Here is a 6,698-nt window from a genome sequence, read left to right as displayed (position 1 = left end):
TTGCAGCAGAGGGTCATACGTGCCAGATAACCTGCTACCATGTAGTGTTCATAATGTTATCATGATGGTGGTACATTTATATTGAGCTTATGAATTAGTCTGAATGCACAGTATTGTCAGTTTTGTACTGTATGTATGGACACAGTCACATCCAAATAGCAACATCAACTTACAAACTGTCTTATGCAAGAAAGGTATGAGCAGATTTGTAATTTATGTATTGAACTATTTCCTATGACTCTCATTTCCAATTTTATATGCTATAAGACACGAATTGTAGACAGCTAGTAGAGACTCTAGATGCAGCAGAGAAGGGAATGTACACGTAGTTGTTTTCCACGACTGTAAGGCCTAGGAAAAAATGTTGTTTCCCAACAGACCCTAGAAAAAATGCAGATCCTAGCCTTTTTCGTGTGGACATAAATTGCAAGGGACATAAATTTTTCGAGCTGACCAACCTTTTCTAGCTCCATGATCTGATATGAGTGATGAAACATTGACATTAAAAATATACTGTGTCCTTAGGCAAGTTTTACTTTGTTAAAGTGTACATGTACAATGTCATATATTGTATAAGTTGGATTATTCACTTATTAAGAAATCGCAAAAGTCTAAAAAAAAACACAGAAAAAAAAGATAACCCCTGCCAATCGGCCGAAATTTTTCTAGGAAACACATTTTCTTTTCCTAGGTCTAATAACGTCTTAAAAGCGTGTAGATGTCATGTGACATCAGCTGCTACTTTTGTACCCCAGAATGTATCTGAAAGAAGAATATACTGTGGGAAATATTTCAAACTGTGCTCACTGGTTTCACGTGTCTACTCTCTAACATATAAATAAATAATGACAATGTTCTAGCAATTGAAAACACACACACAAAAAAAAAACACACTTAAGAAATAATTTCATTTTCATAATATTTTAATCTCCATCATCAGGTCTACAATGTATCATGTAATCTGATGATATAAAACATGTTGGACCTCCTGTCTGCACCTCAAGACAGTAAAAACATCCACTCTGACTCCTGTTCTGACAAAGATTATCAGCCTAACTCCACTGTAAGCCACACCAATTTAACTTGTTGGTTTTGAGATTTTTCATTAAAAAAATTTAAATGACGGGAAAAAAAAAACAGACATTCAATTCAATTCAGTCTTTATTAAACAACTCGCAGACTTAAGTCTGAATTGTGTTGCTCATTACAATATTCTGGAAACGTTAATAAGATTACAGACAATCATATTTTAAGTGAAATGCGTTTTCGTTTACAAGTATAATACATTACATAACATTACAAATTAAAATATATCATAACACACAGAAGAGAAGACGTCTGTGCCGCGGGCCTGCTGGTCTGAATTGTGTTGCTCATTACAATATTCTGGAAACGTTAATAAGATTACAGACAATCATATTTTAAGTGAAATGCGTTTTCGTTTACAAGTATAATGCATTACATAACATTACAAATTAAAATATATCATAACACTCAGAAGAGAAGACGTCTGTGCCGCTGGGTCACTCAGTGTACAAGGTACTGCAGACACGACAGACAAGTGAAGTCTGAGCGCAAGTAGTATATTGATTACTTGGCGTTTAACGGCTCAACCAAAAAAGGAATTGGTGAGTTCTTGTGACGTGCAGACCGACAGAGTAGAACATCAAATTTATTTGCATTACGTGTACTTACATGTACATGTAACCATTCTACATGTATAATCTGATAGATGACAGCACCAAAAGCTACGATTTCCTAATAGTATGTACCTGTTCAAATTGTCAGACACATAATATTTTTTTAAATCTCATATAGCTTGTTTTCTTCCGGTCATCTTGCCCCATTTCTTTGTTTTCAAGTCTCAATATATTCCGTTATGTTAAGTATGTTACTATATATGTTGAACTGATGTGGATAACTGATGCTAAATGTTCAATCTGTTGACATACAGTTTCATTCTTTTAAAAAACAAAATAGTCCTAACAATTTGACTTTCTTGTACCCATAGTTATACACTGTGATTTACCCAAACTTAATGCATACAAATAATACAAAATACTTTTCACTTGGGTCTTGATTTTCAATTTTCGCATTTGCCTTTTTTCAATGCTCAAGATGCTTCGTAAAACAACTTTTTTTTAGATTAAGGAAATATAGCATTATGTCAAATAAATGATGCCATGTGAAAAAAAGTTTTGCCAAATGTTTCTCGAGTCTCTAGTGAGTCTCTTTTTTGGCCAATCTCTACTCTTTCCATGCGCCTCCCGGAGCCTAGTAGAGGCTATATGAGTATATCGCCAGGAATTGAACCCATGACCCCTTGATCTCGTGTCCGCTTGCTAGCCGTAGCGTATTTGACGTAGCGAGGCATATTACTGTGTAACCAGCTGAAGAGATATCCCTGCTTAACTTATTGTTTATTTGTTTATTTACCATTTGCACGTATATTAAAAACAATTACACAATCAAATAATAATAATCAAAGAATGTGCGGGGTAGGCCAGAAACCTGGGTGGTTTTTCTAGAGACCTACCCCAAGCAAAGATAACTTATGACAAAACATATTTAAATGAAACATCAAAATTGAACAATGAAATGATTAAACAATGAGTAATTAAACAAAATCAAGACACAGAAATAATAACTGAGGTGTATAAACTAACTAAAACGAAATTAAACAAAAGTCTTATACCTGTAATTCAGGTAGATTTTACAGATTAAACTGATTAAATAATTAACATAAGAATTAAAACAAAATATTAACAATAACAAGGAAAACAAACAAATCAGATTGTGGATGTACTGGGATTTTGTAGGAAAAAGTTTTTAAGAAGTTTTTTAAATACAGGAGTTGACTGACAGTTTTGTAACAGTTGGCTTAACTTATTCCAGACGATGGGGCCTCTATATGCTATTGAGAATTGTTTTTGTGTAGATTTAGTCTTGATCGGCCTTAAATGGTTATGTTGTCTCGTATTGTGCTGGTGAATGTCTGAGTTGAATGTAAAAAAAGTGTTGAATTGATCTGGTAAACTATTGGTATTATGAACGATTTTATGAACAAAAATGGCTATTTGTAATTTGTTTAAGTCATATACATTTATGATTTTTAGTTCACGAAACAGAGGTGCTGAGTGTGCTGTGAAGTGTGTATTAGCTGCAATTCTAACAAAGTGTTTTTGCAGTTGATAGAGTGGTTTAATTGATGTTGTGTAAGTGCTCGCCCAAATGAAATTGCAGTATGATAGATACGGATATATTAGACTGTAGTATAATGTTATAAATATTCTTCGTGGGAGGAGGGTCTTTATTTTCTAATGATGCCTATGTTCTTATGAATCTTATTGCAAATCAAATCTATATGTATCTTCCAATTAAGTTTTTCATCTATAAGTATTCCTAAAAAGCGAGTGTGGTTTACTTGATTGATACGTTTATTATTTATATATATGTGGGCTTTTTCTTTATCATACTTCTTTTTTGGTCCAGAAAAAATAATAAAACTTGTCTTCTTTATATTAAGGGATAACTTATTCGCCTTGAACCATTGACTGACCTTTTCTAATTCTGCATTTACCGTTGTCAATAGAGTATCAAAATTACTGTGTGACATAAATAAGTTTGTATCATCTGCGAACAACAAAGTAAAAATTTATCTGATACTAATGCTAAGTCATTAACATATATTAAGAATAAAAGGGGGCCTAATATGGAGCCTTGCGGAACTCCACAAGTTAAGGGTTTCTGAGAAGAATTGATGTTTCCATTAGAGACGAATTGTTTTCTGTTACTTAAATAATCTTTCAGCCAACACAGGACGGACCCATCAAATCCATATTTAAAAGTTTTTCATGAAGTATGTTATGATCTACCGTATCAAATGCCTTAGATAGGTCAAGGAATATACCAATGGTGTATTCATTCTTTTCAAGGGCTGCGGTGATTTTGTTGATGAGCTGCAAGAGTGCCATATATGTTGAGTGTTTTTTTCTAAATCCATACTGGTGGGTGTATAAGATATTATTAGTTTCCATGTGGCTCACTATCCGTTTATATACGATTTTTTCTAGGATTTTTGAAAAGACTGGTAATAGTGATATAGGGCGATAGTTAGTGAATACGCACGGATCCCCTGCTTTATGTAATGGAATAACCTTTGCCGACTTTAACTCAGAGGGAACCTTACCACTTTCCAAAGAAGTCTTGAATACATGTGTTACTGGATTTAAAATTTCTGTAGCGATCTGTTTTAAAAGACTGGCACTGATTTCATCTTGTCCTGGCGCTGCATTTTTTAAATTGGTGATTATGTCGTAAATTTCTGTCGATGTAGGTGCCTCAAAAGAACTTACAGGAGGATAGGATCTAGAGTCCTTGGAGATATGATAAGGGTGAATGGTTAGTTATATCGATTTCTTTCGCTAAGGACGGGCCAATGTTGACAAAGAAATCATTAAGTTTTTCCACTATGTCTTTAGGATCAGATATCTCTGAATTTTGTTCATGGAATTTGGTAGGAAGATTATTTGTTCCTTTTTTCCGGTTGAGAATTTCATTAATTACTTTCCAAGTATTTCTTATATTATTTGATGCCGCTGTGAATTGGTCTTGGTAATATTTCCTCTTTGACATACGAATCAGACAATTGAATTTGTTTCTGTACGTTTTATATCTTTGTAATATTAATGGTGTAGGATTCCTTACATATTTCTTATATAGCCTATTTTTCCTAATAGATGACTTACGCAGCCCTGTTGTAAACCAAGGTTTGTCGATGCCAAGGTGACGCTTTGTTGAGATTGCCGTAAGTGGAAAACATTTGTCAAAATGTGAAGAAAAGATTTTTAGGAAATTTGTGTAGGCAACATTTGTATCTGTACAATACACACTGTCCCAGGTTTCCTCTGATAATGCCTGTTTAAATCTCTCGATATTACTCCTGGTAAATTTTCTGCATTTGCGTTTTTCATTTCATTTCAACTTAGAATCATAAGATTATTTACCTAGTCACTATCTATTGGTCTTCAACCCTGTTCTGAATATTCTCTCGTTTTGTATCTCTGAGTCCAAACATTTTAAAGCTAGCTCCTTGGTCTAAAAAGTTAGCCTGAGTGTCAGCCTTGTTAGCTTTCGTCCGCTCCCCAAGATCCTCTCCCCATTGGTGACACTGACTCAGGCTACTAGAAACTATCCTTTTTGTTATGCGCGGCCATGGACTTCCGGTATGAAGTTATGCGGAAATAGTCGTCTGAAGTCAAAAGTTGACTATGCGCTGAGGCGACCGCTCTAAAGCGGGCACCCATTCCCACCCCAAGCTAAACCCGTCGTGGCTTGGGTGGGTGGGCCGCTTTCGGCTCCAGACGCAGTCGGAGGCCCCTGCTGGCCTGACCCAGACCCGCCCATAACAAATATTGGCTCTTGGATTGGTCAGGCGCGGATGAACGAAGAAGAGGGTGTTACGACGATTCGAGAATCGCCCTTGTGGAATCCCCGTTCCCAGACGGCCCCGCGCGGTACGACAGGTGTGAGCTGACCTAGCTAGGGACTTCCGGTTTCACCTGTACGAGTTACCTGCTCCGTTCTACCTGCATATGTACCGGTCGGTACAATTGTAGCCGTTAAAGAGTTTCCACACGGACCAGCACCACTTGTCCTCACCCTCAGCAGTTCCAAGGGCAAGGCGGACATGTTAAGGAATTGCAGTAAGCAACCCGTCCCATACATGTATGTACATGTAGTATATATATACAACAGCAACAGCTCCGTAAGTACTGCAACTAGCCTATCATGAATGAAAGACTGTTCTCGATATGATTTTTTTCAACAGTGTTTATGTTAAACTGTTAAACAGTAACAGCTTAATAAGTACTTCAACTGCGTCTAGGGTATCAAAAGACTGTTCTCTATACGGGGGTATTTCCAACAGTATCCAACCTCGACTGACGCCCCCAAGTCAAGCGAAACATGTAAACAACAGGTTTCGACCACACTTCCCCTTTTTCTTGTACCAGTCGCGAAGCTGGGCCTTAACGTACTCATTTGTACCTATACTGTACTTGTAGCCTGATGGTGGGGGGAGGGCTTCCATCCGATCAAGACCGGTCTCTTTCACCACTCATAGCAGTACCGAGGACAACGTGGACTTGACATCATTGAAGTAAGTAACCCAGGTGTACAGTACATATTTGAACAATAACAGCTATTATGAAGTACTACAACTGCGTCAATCGTATCATTTATCATTAGTAAGACTGTTCTCCATACGAATGTTATGCAACAACACAACCACGACAGAGTGGCCGGAACAAGTGTTCTAAAAATTCTGGTCCGACTAAAAATTCGCTCCGGGTACCATACAACATGTATATGGAGCGTGGCAACAGGAAGTGGACGTGGCACAAAACGGACGATATCGATGGCCCACAATATCAAATGCTTAATATTTTCACACAAAGTACACGCTGAGATACCTCGTAGTTTATTTCTATGACATACAGCTAAGCCGCTAAACCTACATCATATTGACATGTTTGATCATTAATTTCTATGTTTAAGACAATAAGTATCACTTACCGTTACTGACATTTAAACTTGATCTTTTACCATATCATTACCAATGTAGACTTGTCTCATCAATAAGAAACTGATTTTAATAACCATAAGACAACTCAATCTAAAGTGTTGTAAGGGGCGGA

Source organism: Branchiostoma belcheri, unplaced genomic scaffold (assembly GCF_001625305.1).
Source record: "Branchiostoma belcheri isolate BF01 breed outbred unplaced genomic scaffold, Haploidv18h27 scaffold152, whole genome shotgun sequence".
NCBI lineage: Eukaryota > Metazoa > Chordata > Leptocardii > Amphioxiformes > Branchiostomatidae > Branchiostoma > Branchiostoma belcheri.
Note: the sequence above shows the minus strand (reverse complement) of the source record.